We start from the raw sequence: 16,322 nt of genomic DNA on the forward strand, positions 1-16,322 counted from the left end.
TCGTTCTGATGATCGCGGGAGCGGCTTTGGTTTCGGCAATTTCTCTGTACGTGGCCTGAGCGACCACATGAGTAGCAAATAGGTGATCCTGTTTCGGTACGGCTAGTTGGTGGGGGTATATATCTTCGGGGTGCTTGAAGCTGGTCTTCTATGCGTTCGAGAGTTATAGTCATCTTTTTGATGGCGTCAGCGAGGGCGTCGTCGTTAGCTTTCGGTTCCGGTGTTGTTTGAAGAAAGCTTACAGGTGCCGCGAACAGGTTCTGGGCTATAGCGTTAAGAGGATAGCCCATTATCGTTGGGGTGGTGACGTGATTGGTGGCAAACCCGGTGGAGTTGGTGAAGAGGTTGTAGGGATAGTCGGGTCGTAGCGTCATGAGCGAGGCTCGGCTTAGCCTTTGTAGTTTTTCAAGAAAGTCCGATGGGGATGTAGGGTTCATCACAAGCATCTTCTCTATCAACTGGGGTTGTAACCCTCGCAAAAGGTGCCGTAATTTGTCGCTGTCGGCCATGTTTGGGTCGACACGGGAGCAGAGTAGAAGAACGTCATAAAAATATTGGTCGTAAGATTCTTGGGGTTGTTGTGTCCGCTGCAATAGTCGAATATGGGAGAGCTCGTGAAAGCTCTGGCTACGGAAGGTATTTGTTAATTGAGTTTTCCACTGTTGCCATGTTCTATGAGTGCCATTTAATTCGGATAACTGGGTCTCAAACCATTTTTTCGCATCGCCGTCTAGCGTGACGCAGAGTAGTTCGCTCTTCTTATCGTCGTCCCACCCGTTGATTTTACATACGTGTTCAAACCAAGTCAGCCATTCGTTGATATCTTCGTCGTGTGTCCCTCGGAAAACGGGAGGAGTAAAATTATTATTTCGCCGTAGATTCGTGTTTAATTGCGTGATCGTAGCTTGTAATTCGGCAGCCATTGCGACTTCGGCTTCCAGGCGCAGCTGCACGAGTTGCTTCTTCAGTTCTCGTTCACTAGAGAGTTCGGGGTGTAAGTGATTCGGCTTTTGGCTTCGGGTGATTGGCGCGAACCTCTGAAGTGGTTTATCCAGAATGAGTGTTACTCGAAGAGGGAGAAAATTTTGTTAAAGCCGTCTTCGATTGCTTGCGAATTGGGGTGGGTGGTTTTCTGGCCCTCGGCTCGCGAGTCGCGGTAGGTGACGTTCTCGACCTCGGAACTCGGTTTACGGGTGTCACGGCGTTGATTAGTTTCTGGCTTGGACGGGGGTTTCCACGTTGCGGGCTTAAAAAAGACGCCTCTTTCAACCTGCTGGTAATAGAAAATCCTTTTTTCTTCTCCGGAGACTCGGCTTTCGATATCGCGTAGTTTCGCGTAGTCAGCTGGGGACGGGTGGCTCTTTGTTCTAATTGCTTCGTTTAACGCGGCGGCTTGCTTGGAGTACTTGTTTCTCAGTTTTTTGTGTTTTCGTAGGAGCTGGTTTGCTTTACGGGCGGCTTTAGGATCTCTGCTTCCGTCAGCGTCGGTTAGGATGGGGGCGTACAAGTTTCTTTTTTGCCGGCGGTTACTGCGTCTGGCTCGCTGGTTTATACGTTTCGCGGGAAGTTCGTCTCTTGAAACATTGGTCCTACGAGAGTCCGCGTTCATAGATAGTTTTCACACGTGGAGGATTCATACTATTTACACCAGGAAGCCGGGCTATCTGGAGGACAAAAGCAGACGGGTTTTTGTCCGCCAGATAGCCCGGTCTCCTGGTGTAACTGGTATGAATCCTCCACGTGTGAAAACTATCTATTGGTCCGGCGTTTAGTACGGTACACTCCAGCGTCTAGGTTTCGGTACAGTTCGGTAGCGGGCTTTTTCCGATGCCCGGCGCCTCCACCACGTGTTGAGGAAAAAGACGGTTCTTTAGTTTAACGCGGGCAGTTTAGCCTTTTCTCGGTATCTTCCCGTACTCTAAGGGGTCCCCTACTAAATCGAGGCAAGACTTAGGCCTCGTCTCTAGTTTTTCGTGGGTCCTTGGTAGTGGTTCGCCCGAGAAGGAGCTGCTAAGACTGGCCTTTCTACCTCGGGGTCCCCCTTTTATACCCTGTGGACTCTCTTTGTTTGGTCCTTCGCTAGAGCGTCGACCTATGGAGTACGGGGAAAACCTGAGCTAGCCACGACTGACCCGTGTTTATTTACAAGAATATATAGTATGGTTACAAGAATGCGCTACAAGAATATATAGTATGATTACAAGAATGCATTTAGTTACTAGTAAAATATTATTTCATAACAATATTTTTCGTTTAACATTACAAACGGTTGTCAAGTCATATCTACAAGGGCCTACCGGCCCTGTAAAATATACCCATAAAACAGTTGGGCTGGTGTACGAATAATCTTCCGAACGCAAATCGTACAAAACAATATTTCACACGAATCTTTAAATATTCGAACCAAAAGTTTTGTGAATCACGCTGGAGCTCAGTAATTTGTCCCAAGAACTTACTGTCAAGAGACTAATATGTCATTATACGAAATCTGCGAAACCTGTTGGGTGAGACCAAAATATCTCTTCCCGGCAATATAAGATAGTTTCCCCTCTACTGAGAACGGAAGGTAATATTTTGGTTTTCGAAATTGTGTAGTGCCAGTTTGATTAAAAGCCGTGCGATTTAATATGATTCGGTCATATCAGACTGATATGTTCACATCACTTAAAATTTGATCAAGTCGACCAAATAATGTTAAGTAAGCTACCATCGTTATTAAAAATGTAAAAACCTTTCTTCCAGAATTAGAAACAAGTCGCCCTGAAGATTTCATAATACGTCTGCAATGGCTACTTTTCTCTATTCAAAGCGGTCTCCTTTCTTCCGCATTCGGATGTGATGTTTTATCAAAATTTGCTATGCCTAAAGAACCAAGGCTAATGGAAAATTTTTACGACGTTCTACAAGTACCTGGTCTTAAAGTTCATTTACTTTATAGCAACCTCTTCAAAACATCTATTGAAGTAAGGTCAAGCTATTTTTGGATTATAAGCGTTGGAATTAAAGCCAACTGACATCCGCCTTCGAGATTTTATACTGTGGAAGAGATCAGAGTAACACGTACCTTTGTGGAAAACCCCCAAAACCCCTGACGGACTACTTCACTGCAGTACATTTTCGAGCTCGTATACAGGGTGTGACATGTGTCATTGTATGCAAATGAGAACGTGCAACAAGTATCATAGTGAATATCGTTTAATGATACGCACTTTGAAACGTTAAAGACCTACGATTAAGCTTAGGAACTAAGGCATCACACTACAAATTAAAGGGCTGTTTGGTAAACCCATCAGCGTAAATGTTCGATGTGCCTACCGTCGTGGTGTAGGCACTCTTCAAGACGATTGTCCATTTTTTACGTTTTCTAGCATTTGAGGAGTGATTCCTTATTTAGGTGGGCGGTCAATGTTCGCCAATGGCTAACTGAGCACTTTCCAAACCGTTGGATCGGTAGAGGTGGACCAATTCCGTGGCCAGCAAGATCCCCTGACCTAACCCCACTTGATTTCTTCTTATGGGGATATGTTAATGGGGAGGTTTATGCAACAGAACCTTTAAATGTAGACGACTTGGCCAGAATTCGAAGCGCAATTGAACGAATCACTCCTCAAATGCTAGAAAACCTAATACAAGGCATGGACAATCGTCTTGAAGAGTGCCTTCACCACGACGGTAGGCACATCGAACATTTACGCTGATGGGTTTACCAAACAGCCCTTTAATTTGTAGTGTGATGCCTTAGTTCCCAAGCTTAATCGTAGGTCTTTAACGTTTCAAAATGCGTATCATTAAACGATATTCACTTTGATACTTGTTGCACGTTCTCATTTGCATACATTGACACATGTCACACCCTGTATACGAGCTCGAAAATGTACTGCAGTGAAGTAGTCCGTCAGGGTTTTGAGGGTTTTCCACAAAGGTAGGTGTTACTCTGATCTCTTCCACACTGTATACAGAAACTTTATTTTTCAAAATTGCTACCAAGATAGGTGTTAGAAACAGCCTCACTGATAATTTCTACTCTAGATAGCCATATGAACCAATAATGCTAAACGAAAATAAACTTTTTAGGCTTCGCTTCACGTAAATGAAAGTGGGTGTACACTGTAAAAAACAATTCCTGGAAGAGCTGTTTTAGAATTAGAGGCTGCTGTTTTTGGGCGATAAATTTCTCAGTATTTTTAACAATTTGTAACACTTACAAAGTACAGCCTAGCCTATTAAGAACAAATGCTGCATCAATACCATAACTAACCTTACCTGATCCAATACTATTAGGGTTCAAATAATAAAACCTAACCTTACCTACCTAATGCTTCTGGACTTCAAATAACCATGAACTAACCTAACTACACCTTACCTGACCTAATTGGGGCTCAAATAACCAAAACATAATTGGGTTTGAAGTCATCCAACATAACCTGACCCGACAAAATTAGGATTCAAAGATCCTAATCTAATGTTATCTGACATATTTGTAGTTCAGATAACACCAAATAACCGGTCCAATGGAGGGAAACTAGAAAGGGAGGTAAAGAGGGTCCTCATTGCCTACCCATTAGATAGTCCCGGTCCTCATTGCCTACCCATTAGATAGTCCCACTCACAAGTGGGAGAGTATCCTGGAAAAATTCGAGGGTGCTGCAAAGTTCGTTTTCCAGCAAAACTACATTTTACCAGGCTGCGAACAAAACATTAAAAACTAAAAAAAATGACCCGCTGTGGGGGAGAGGTTTTGGCATCTAATGCCCGCTACAACTCAGTTCTACAGTGTGGAAGAGATCAGAGTAACACTTACCTTTGTGGAAAACCCCCCAAACCCCTGACGGACTACTTCACTGCAGTACATTTTCGAGCTCGTATACAGGGTGTGACATGTGTCATTGTATGCAAATGAGAACGTGCAACAAGTATCATAGTGAATATCGTTTAATGATACGCACTTTGACACGTTAAAGACCTACGATTAAGCTTAGGAACTAAGGCATCACACTACAAATCAAAGGGCTGTTTGGTAAACCCATCAGCGTAAATGTTCGATGTGCCTACCGTCGTGGTGCAGGCACTCTTCAAGACGATTGTCCATTTTTTACGTTTTCTAGCATTTGAGGAGTGATTCCTTAGTAGGCCAAAGCATAAGGGTTCACCTTATGCTTTGGCCTACTTAGATAAGGAATCCATACGAGGTTACGAAGGTCAGAATTATCCGCGGCACTGAGAATTCGGCACATTATTCAATCAAACGTACGCGTCGTTACTAGCAGCTTAGTTCGTATAAACGTTGTAAGTCCTGTGTCGTAGACGAATGGCAGCCTACTCCAACCGAGAAAAATTGGACATGATGTTTATTTTGGGTGAATGTCGCGGTAACGTTCAACAAGCGGCATTGCTTTATGCCGAACGCTTCCCACACCGACGAAGGCCGGTTCGAAGAACCTTCACGAACATTAGAGACTACCTACGAGATTTCGGGAGTTTTGTCGTGCAAGACCGTCAACGTAGAAGAGACCGAATAATTGGTAATCATGATAGGGAAGTCGACATTCTAGCACGTTTTGAAGCCAATCCTCATACTAGTAGTAGAGCGGTCGGAGAAGAGGTTGGTCTAAGCCGGCCCATTCAACCGTTCTTGCAATTTTACATCGGCATCACTACCGGCCCTATCATATCCACCTCCATCAAGCCTTAACGGACGACGACTACCTAAGACGTCAAGACTTCTGTCTTACCATGCGCGAGCTAATTGAAGCCGATCCATTGTTCTTAAGAAAGGTTCTTTTTTCTGATGATGCGACATTTCACAGGGATGGTACGGTAAACCGACATAACTTACATTACTGGACCCAACGAAATCCATACTGGTTACGGCAACATTACCATCAAATTCGATGGAAGATAAATGTTTGGTGTGGCATTCTGGGGAACAGAATCATCGGACCTTTCTTCTTCGAGGACAACATTACTGGTGACAGGTATTTGTACTTCCTGCGCCACGAATTTAGTGATGTGATAGACGCATTACCATTAGCAGTGATGCGGGACCTGTGGTTCCAGCAGGATGGTGCGCCACCACATTGGGCGGTCAATGTTCGCCAATGGCTAACTGAGCACTTTCCAAACCGTTGGATCGGTAGAGGTGGACCAATTCCGTGGCCAGCAAGATCCCCTGACCTAACCCCACTTGATTTCTTCTTATGGGGATATGTTAAGGGGGAGGTGTATGCAACAGAACCTTTAAATGTAGACGACTTGAAGGCCAGAATTCGAAGCGCAATTGAACGAATCACTCCTTAAATGCTAGAAAACGTAATACAAGGCATGGACAATCGTCTTAAAGAGTGCCTACACCGGTGTCCCCCCATATCACCCAATCTCATTTGTCCCAATCAGAAGAATTTAACCCAAACATAAGCATATCAAACCACCCGTAAGCGTGAATTCACAATAAGACCACGGGTAATCACCATTGTACAAGGGCGCCAGAGAGAAATTTGAGGTTCTACGCCACCTAGAGGGAAAACGAAGCAATTCTCTCCTTCCCTATTCTCCCTACCACCTTATAACCCGGAAATCTAAGCAGTCGTCTGCTTCTGCAATAAATGGCAGCGGTAATTAGTACGGGCTTTTAAGACTTGCGTTGTTTGTTTAAGATTAGGAACAGCAAATTATCTCGAATTTTTAAAGAAAATGGGAAAAACTCTTAGTGATAAGTGTACACAGTACAACTGGTTTCTTACGAATAGGATAAGTACAAAAGATAAACGTGTAGGTTGCCGCATGCCTTTATTACGCGAACTTCAAAATCCACGTTTTAGCCCCACTAGCAGACGACAATGTTTGTTATGATTACAAGTATTAATAGAGGTAGAGCTTATAATAGGTAAGTTTAAGATATATATTAATCCTTGTATTTATTCCCAAGCTTCCGGTAGCATCCCTTGCGCGATTTGAATAAAGTTTCCCTTTTGTGCCACCAGGAAGACTTGTCTCCCGAGTTTTACCTAGACAATGCCTGTGGCTAATTTCCCGCCGATTCACGCTTACGGGTGGTTTGATATGCTTATGACCCAAATCATATATTCCTGATTCACCCAAAAGTATTTCTCCCAATTCCCGTTAGCCACAAAAGGCGATAACACAGGAATTTGGCACAAATAACATACCCGTTTTATTAATTCGTATTTTCCATTAAAAAAGCAATATTTTAAAATTATTATATAAAAGACTGTTGATCAGTGTAATTTATTAAATATGGAAGTCGAATGGCTGAAAACTTTGAAAGGAAAATATGCCCCCGTTATTCTGAGTTAGGGTTAGGTAGGTTAGGTTTGGTTAGGTTAGATTAGTAATATTTTATAAATCATTTAACTATGTTACGCCTTTTCCAAAATATTGATGTTTAGCTTCAGTGACTTCTCAAATAATATGCCTTTTCCAAAACATTACTGCTATGTTAGGTTAGGTTTGGGTTGGTTAAGTTAAGTTAGTAATATTTTGTAAATCATTTAACTATGGTACGCCTTTTCCAAAATATTGATGTTTAGCTTCAATGACTTCTCAAATAATATGCCTTTTCAAAAAATTACTGTTATGTTATGTTAGGCTAGGTTTGGTTTGGTTTGGTTAAGTTAGGTTAGTAATATTTTATAAATCATTTAACTATGGTACGCCTTTTCCAAAATATTGATGTTTAGCTTCAATGACTTCTCAAATAATATGCCTTTTCAAAAAATTACTGTTATGTACGTTATGTTAGGCTAGGTTTGGTTTGGTTAAGTTAGGTTAACAATATTTTATAAAACATTTAACTATGGTACGCCTTTTCCAAAATATTGATGTTTAGCTTCATTGACTTCTCAAATAATATGCCTTTTCAAAAAATTACTGTTATGTTATGTTAGACAAGGTTTGGTTTGCTTTCGCGGACGTATCTTCCTCTTTGGTGCGGTTATACACTTACTTGAAGTGTATCCCTTATGTCATGAAAAAATAAATAAATAAAACCATCAAATTCTACTATATTTGAGTCTTTTTGGGTATGCAATATTGGGTTAATTGGGATAGGTGAACTGGGAATTGGGTTAAATGAGGTTTGGGTAAATGGGAATTGGGTTAAATGAGGTTTGGGTAAATGGGAATTGGGTGTTTTAAATTGGGTGAAATGGGGGGTAACCCCTACACCACGACGGTAGGCACATCGAACATTTACGCTGATGAGTTTACCAAACAGCCCTTTAATTTGTAGTGTGATGCCTTAGTTCCAAAGCTTAATCGTAGGTCTTTAACGTTTCAAAGTGCGTATCATTAAACGATATTCACTATGATACTTGTTGCACGTTCTCATTTGCATACAATTACACATGTCACACCCTGTATACGAGCTCGAAAATGTACTGCAGTGAAGTAGTCCGTCAGGGGTTTTGGGGGTTTTCCACAAAGGTAAGTGTTACTCTGATCTCTTCCACATTGTATTTTCCTCTATACTTTACCTGATGTAATAATACGGGGGCTCAATTTTCGGCCATATCTCCAAAAGACATTCGACCTGACATCTTGGCATTACGATGTGTTGCATTTAGTAAGTATATAGTAAAGCTAAATTGATAAACAATGTATACCTCTACTGGGTATTTTTTACACCCGCGCTTACGGAAATCGCTATTTAGAAAACTGTCGTAACATGTAAACTGCGTTTTCGGGAACCGTGCCAGTTCTAAAACAGTGATCCCTATTTTTAAAACGGCAGTTTTTTACTTTGCTTTGGTTTTTTGGAACCGCCGTTGCTCTTACATGGTACATCCACCATTATGAAAACCTAACCATAACTACCAAGAACGCAAGAATTAAGTCGTCTCCTGAAGCAAGCTTCGATCCCATTAAGACATGTATATTGAAGCCACCAACGCTTGTCTTTCAAATTAGTCTTTGCCCTTTGTTTTACGAACCGACACTAGCTTGACCGGTCATGAGTGTGTCTTATATCAGTTGACCCTGAATAAACAGAACCAAGAGATTTATTTGGAAACGTGATATCACGCTACAGACTGTGAACTCCTCTCTGTTGTTTATGTTTGTAACAAATATAGACATTATATAGATTGCGTAAACTTCAATCTAGTTACGGATAACAGCGCTCTGCAATGGTTAGCTAAGGTGCGAAATTAAACGTCAAAAGCTCACACGTTGGGCAGTAGAACTTCAACAGTTCAATTTTACTATTTTCCCTTGAAAGGGTAGCGAAAACATGTTCACAGACCCTGTATTACACATCTCAATCCAAACGAATGACTACCATCTCACAAATTCGGAGAGATTAGACTATATTTTTTATGTTTTGGCCCTTCTCATCTAGTCCAGCTGTCGTTAGCGCAGTTTACCTTATCTACTTCTCAGGTTGAGTTACTAAGGGATCCTTTGGCCAATGCGCAGTAGTAAGACTCTATACTAAAGGCTAGAAAAAATTTCTAACCAACGGAGTTATGCGTGCAAGTTGTTATGCGTGCAAGTTGAAATTGCACGCATAATTAAAGCTAAATCCAATCGCTACAGCAACAGGCGTACGTTAAGGGTCATCGCCATGTGACTTATGGCATAGGCTCACAGGTATACCACATAACCAATAAACGCGAGCGCCACCATAGTGTCCACCAAGTAAGAGGCAGCTGATGCAATGACTCACAACGGGAGTGGTTTTGTGCACATTTTGTACTCTGACAACAAAAAAAGAATTTGAAGGTATCATCGCTATCACAGGGTCAGCATCAAGGATGGATTAGCTCCCAGTTTCTGCCTATTCTTGAAAGCGGATCCAATTTCCGTTAATGTATGTTTCGAGTAGTATCAACGTTTCCTTTAAAATCGGACACTAATTTTAGGCCTAAAACTTTGACTTGAAAAAAGTCTTTATTATAAGGAGTGCTCCCAGCCAAGTCGAGCACTGACATCCTTTTCTCGAAGCAACTCGTGGCACTTTTAAGCCCACTGTAACTTCGTGATGGGTACAGGTAAAAGTCTGAAATTTTGCTTGCCGCGAGGACTGTCAATCCTAGCTATAGTTTCCAAATTTCAAGTTCCTACCCTGTATACTTTTCGAAATATTGAAGGTGAAATTTACCTTATTTTGTCACTCACTCACTCACTCACCGATCATCAAAATTCTAAGGTACTTCTAGGGTAGATAGAAACTTAAAATTCAGGATTTAGTTTTCATTTATTTTATAAAGCACAGAAAAATTAAAACATCCTGAAATTTTTATAAAATTGTTCTTTAGTTCTTTATTTTAAAACTAGATGGCGCTGTCGTCTTTTCAACAGAAATAGTGTGTGTTCTTGATGAAAGAACGTAATGGTCCAAAGTTAACCGAAAGTTAAATATATATTAAAGCTAATAGCAGTAGTAGTTTAAAATAAATGTGTCGTAACTGATGCTACATTCTTATATTAGGATATCGCGTACAATCTTTATTACATATTCTCTGCGGGTCGAAAGGGGTAATTCAGCGTAAATAAGGACAAACGTTAGCGATTATATTGGCAAACGAAGTACCACGAGAGGGTCTTGTTTTAATATAACTACCGAAGTATAACGAGAGGGTCTACAAAAAGAAGTGAGATCCTATGAAAAACATTAACATGTACAAAAATGGGCCAAGCCTCGCCTCGTGCCCTTTCCGCCGTAAAACGTTCTGAGATCCCATGTAGAGCCAAGTCTGCCTTTTGTTCTCATTCAATCGCCAATTGAACAATTATGTTATAAATTATGTCCTTTTCCTAATTAATAACCAATATTCTTTGACTCTCATTATTTTACATCTTTGTTCGTATCAAAAATATCGTGACTTGGCAAGCGCAGGTCATCCCCTTCGATTATTTTAAAATCGGCAACGATTTAGTGAATATCCCTTCGATTATTTTAAAATCAGCAACGATTTAGTGAATATCCCCTCGACTTCCTTTTAATATTACTTACCTGCGATTGCCAAGTCACGATATTTTTGATACGAACAAAGATGTAAAATAATGAGAGTCAAAGATTATTGGTTATTAATTAGGAAAAGGACATAATTTATAACATAATTGTTCAATTGGCGATTGAATGAGAACCAAAGGCAGACTTGGCTCTACATGGGATCTCAGAACGTTTTACGGCGGAATTGGCACGAGGCGAGGCTTGGCCCATTTTTGTACATGTTAATGTTTTTCATATTGGGTTTACTTCATCACTAACCCGAATTCGCACAGAAATTAAACAAAAGGTTAAATCGAATTTGATAAGATCTTGAGTTCAGATATTTATCTCCGGTTCAGTATAATAAATGCACTAAACATTCAACTTATTCTCCGTTGAGTTTGCTCGGTGTAATTTTTCATTGAATTTTCTAAGAACGAAAAGTATGCAGCCTTTCAAGATGATTGGAATCAAATCAAAAAGGAACGAATAAAAGTGATCGAAGAAATGGATGAACTGATCAATGTATTTAAGGGAATATCTTCTGGCGTTATATTTGATGGAGAAGATTTTATTGCCTTATTAACAAGAATAGTTAGAAAAAGTATCCCCAAAGGCGCTCAGCTATACCTTCCTACTTCTCATATATCCGAGGAGTTGTACGCATTCGGATTCAGAAGGAATCTAAAGCATAGTAAATTACAACTTTTCAAAGACATGTAAGAAATAACAAATATTTCATATGGTAGATTCAAATTCATAATCTAAGCCGGCTACAATTCACTTATTTATATAAAACTGAGGCACTGCACTACTTGATACAAAAAAAAAGCAATGTTGCAAATGAGCGACACACAAACTCATACCTGTTCACCATCGCTTGGGCTCAGCTAAGCTCACGTTACTTTATGGAAATTCACAACGAGCTCACCTCGGGCTCAAAATTGAAACAATGTTTCCTTAGAGCTCAATGTGAGCTCAAGCTCAGTTAGTTCTTATAAATGAGCTCAACTCAGGCTCGGGTTCTTTCACATAGTTCTGATGGGCTCAGTTCGAGCTCGGGCTAAGTCAAATTAGTAAGCTTAAGATTGGGCTTGGTCTCACATTCCCGGAGAGTAGATATTGAAATAAATATAATTTTATAGTTATTTTTAAGTGATAAAAGCAAAACGGATATTTTTTACTATCCAAATGACTGGCAATTCTTTTGGATAAAAAAACTTCAAAATTTAGTCCAATGAGTTACACTAGTTTCCGTTTGCACTAAAGTGGGTGCTGAGCGCAGACTCAAAATAGAGAACGCGCTTTCAAAATGAGCGGGCTCATAGTTTTGAATTCACCTCCCTCGAGCTAAAGAAAGCCATAAAATTTGCGATAGGGCTCAGCGCAAGTACTCGTTAATTTTATCATTAAATCTGGGCTAAGCTCCAGGGTCACTTTGTTTGTGAAGCCCGGGCTCAACCTCAGAAAGAATTTTCATAAACGTTCAGGCTCGGCTCGGGCTCGTGAGCTTATTCATTATTTTGAAGAGCCTCGCTCAATTCGCGCTCAGGCTCATTGAAATGAGGTGAGCCCGGACTGCTCTGCACAAAATATAGAAAATCCAAAAAATATTTAAAGCAGGGAGACTAGGTAGAGACATAATAACGAATTAACTAAATTTATAACATGAAATCCATAGCAACTCTCCTTACGCGTATCTTTAACGACGCATTCAGTTAGCAGAGAGAACGTGTCTGGTGATCGTTTTAGGAATTTATAGGAAAAAATTTATAAACAAGTCTGATGGGCTCTTTCAGTAAAGGCATTAGAGCATCGTTTTTTAGAAAAAGTGTATATTATAACAGCGAAGAAAAATACAAACGCCTGTAAAAACGATTTTTAAATAAATGTAGACTTTCCACAATTCATATTTAACCCAGCCCTCCTTGGACATTTTGTGTAGTATCATAAGAAAATAAAACAGCGCTCCCTATTATTATATACATAGCTGTATACTATTTTCTTATGTTAGTTATAAAATTTATTAAACTATGGGCCTAATAGTAATTATTATATAACGCCAACCTTGTATTCGTTTTTGTGTTGTACAAATATAGGGCAATCAGATACTACGAGAGTGGCCTATTTTCAATGGAAAACGAACAAACAATTTATTTGGCTAGAAGATATTTGACCAGCAAAACTGAGAAAAAAGAAAACGAACACTATATGCAACTAGATATGGGTAACGTCGCCGAGGCTTTCATCGTTCTGGCTTATGGATTCTCACTTACTTTTTTAACGATGATTATAGAAAGAGTAAGGTTTTGCTTACAGTGAATTTGTGAAGTTTATCGCCTTTTTCTTTCCCCAGATATATGGTAGAAAGACGGTTAAGGTCCCCACATGTAAACCTGTAACTAGCGTATAATCTTAATGTTAAACTAGCAATAGGTCAGATTACGAAAATTCCATTATAATTATCACTATTTTAATAGTTAAAACACGACATACATGAAATTGGAAAATATATGTTTAAACGACCCCAATTGTCTATTCAAATGACAACGAGGGGTCCCCACTTGTAAATTTTTTGAGTGTTAACAAATATCATGAAATACTTGATGTAACCGTAAAGGTTTTGATACTAATTCAAAACCGAAGTGTTTATACTCAAATGTCCCCAGATATATGGTAGAAAGACGGTTGAGGTCCCCTCATGTTAACGTCCAGCTAGCGTATAATCTTGATGTTAAACTAGCAATAGATCAGATTACTTAAGTTTAATTATAATTATAACTATCACTATCACTATTTTATTAATTAAAACAAAACATACATGAAAGATGTCTGGACAGAATCCTGATGCTATGAATCTCAACAGCAGAGACCCCGACACCGAAAACAGTTTTTCTTTTTATTAATATAAATTGAAAGAGGTTAAATCTGAAGGTCAAAGTTGTGCAGGGCCTCATAAAAATTCGTCAAAAAATCCAACAACTTATAAATTCCTTGAAAAAAAACAATAAAAAGGCTTTAAATCTGGAGCAGACCTCTTTTTCCATGCAAACCCAATCATGTCTCTCAAGCTAGTCAGTGGGCCAAAAGGTGGTGACTTCCTTATGGATCATGGTTGCGACTATTGAATTGACAGGAAAAGAGATAAATCAATCTACTGGTGGTGTGTTGAACGTAGAAGTCCCTCTTGCACTGAGCGTGCTGTCAGCAAATTTGGGGTAGTAAACTCACCAAAACCCATAATCCTGTTTCGAAATCTATGAAAAAGAGTAATAGGGAGGTCAAATCAAAGAAGCAGCATCAAATCCAGACATTGCACAAACCACTGCCAACTCTAATACTAGGCCTTGAAATGTACGACAGAAGCATTTTTTATGTGACATTTTGAATTTGCGCTTAGTAACCGTTAGATGGCTCTTTTCTGAGGCGAATTTTCGCGATGACGAAAGTAAAATCGTACTGCGCAGTCTCGCATGACGTCACGTCTTTCGCTTATGGCGGACCAGGGTGGGAAATAAGGATTTTTTAAAGGTTGAAATTTGCATGCAGACGCCATTGACACGTGCCAAAACGTACACCAAATTTAAACTAGTATTTTTCGAACTCGGAAACCGTTCAGCATCATGAACCGGTTTATTGTCCGGTTGTATGCTTTCTTTTTCGAGCCGAACTTAGCAGATTACACTTCGTCGTTGCTAACAATTTCCCATAGTTTTGAATTTGCCGCCAGTTTAAAACCTCAGAAAAGCGACATCTAGCGCCATTTGTGAAATCCTAGCTGCCACCCCCTTTTATTTCTATCGCAAGGCCTAGTATTAGAGAAGGCAGTGCACAAACACCTCATCAAGTGGCCGAAAGACCAACGCAAAAAATACCTGCATCCTTTAGTATGACTATACCTGCAATAAGTGGCATGAAGAAAGTCGCACAACGTCCTAGGCATGTAGTGGACGCTCCGCCACCTCCGCCGTCATGTGTGGAAGATTTTGACATCACTTGTGTTTACTTGAAGTCGCTGGGTGACCAGATGTTTCTCCAGTACGACAGTGGAAGACGACCGAATAGCGTAGTGATTTTTGCGACCGATCACATTCTTGAGTTGCTGTCTGGAACTCAACATTGGTTCGTCGACGGTATCTTCAAATTTTTCCCCCCTTATTTTCTCAAATTTTTCCCATTCTTGCTCGTCAGCAACGATCGTGCCGTTGGTTTACTTCCTGATGCCCAAAAGAGACAGACCCACCTACATAGAAGCCCTTCGACAGCTGAATATTCTCTATTCCAGTCTATCACCTCAAATTGTAATGAGTGACTTCGAGACCCCCATGCACAAGGCGTTTGAAGAAACTTATCCACATGTCGTGACCCGTGGTTGCTTTTTTCATTTCACGCAATGCCTCTGGAGAAGAATTCAAAAGACTTCCAAGCTGAAGGCAGCGTATCTTGATGAAGACAACCCAGATTTTGCTCTTCATAGTCGCAAATTGGGCGGAACAGCAAAAATGTTCTCGCTGATTTGGTCGCGGGACTAATTGGTCTCACCGATTTGGTCTTGGGACCATTCGGTCTCGTGATTTTTTGGTCCCGTGATTTGTTGGTCTCGGGACTTTTTGGTCTCGGTACTATTTGGTCTCGTGATTTTTTGGTCTCGTGATTTTTTGGCCTCGTGATTTTACAGTCTCGGTACAATTTTGTCTCGTGAATTTTTGGTCTCGGGACCATTTGGTATCGTGATTATTTGGTCTCGTGACGGTTTGGTCTCGTGATTATTTGTTTACCTAATTAGTTGTCACCTTTTCCAAAACAATGGTCCCAATAATTCGTTGCCACCTTTTCCAAAACCATGGTTCCAATAATTCGTTGCCACCTTTTCCAAAATATTCTCATATTAATTAGCTGCCACCTTTTCCTAAATATTCTCCTATTAATTAGCTGCCACCTTTTCCAAAATATTCTCCTATTAATTAGCTGCCACCTTTTCCAAAATATTCTCCTATTAATTAGCTACCACATTTTCCAAAATATTTCTATTTTCGGTAATAAATAGATCGTGCTATAGGCGGGCTTTTAAAAAGGTTAGGTTAGGTTAGGTAAGGTTTGGTTTGGTTCGGTTTAATTTGGCTGGTTTAAAAAATGCTGAAGAGGTGATATTTTTTTTAAAACGACACTTTCGTGTCCAGAGACCAATTTCCCCGAGACCCAATTGTTCCGGGACCAATTTGTCCCGAGACCCAATTGTTCCGGGACCAATTTGTCCCGAGACCCAATTGTTCCGGGACCAATTTATCTCGAGACCAAATTGTACCGGGACCAATTTGTCTCGAGACCAAAGCGTCCCGAGACCCATTTGCCCCAAGACCCTATTGTCTCG

The 16,322-nt window shown here is 40.4% G+C and overlaps 1 protein-coding gene across 1 annotated transcript in view; it reads right to left on the bottom strand.

Moving 5' to 3' along the window:
- Window positions 1-16,322, bottom strand: part of LOC149602758 (uncharacterized) — a 285,004-nt gene that overhangs the window by 258,686 nt on the left and 9,996 nt on the right. The gene's annotated exons all lie outside the window — the stretch shown is intronic.

Source organism: Phalangium opilio, unplaced genomic scaffold, assembly GCF_054372755.1.
Source record: "Phalangium opilio isolate 3A_F unplaced genomic scaffold, DU_Popi_V2 ptg000352l_1, whole genome shotgun sequence".
Taxonomy (NCBI): Eukaryota; Metazoa; Arthropoda; class Arachnida; order Opiliones; family Phalangiidae; genus Phalangium; species Phalangium opilio.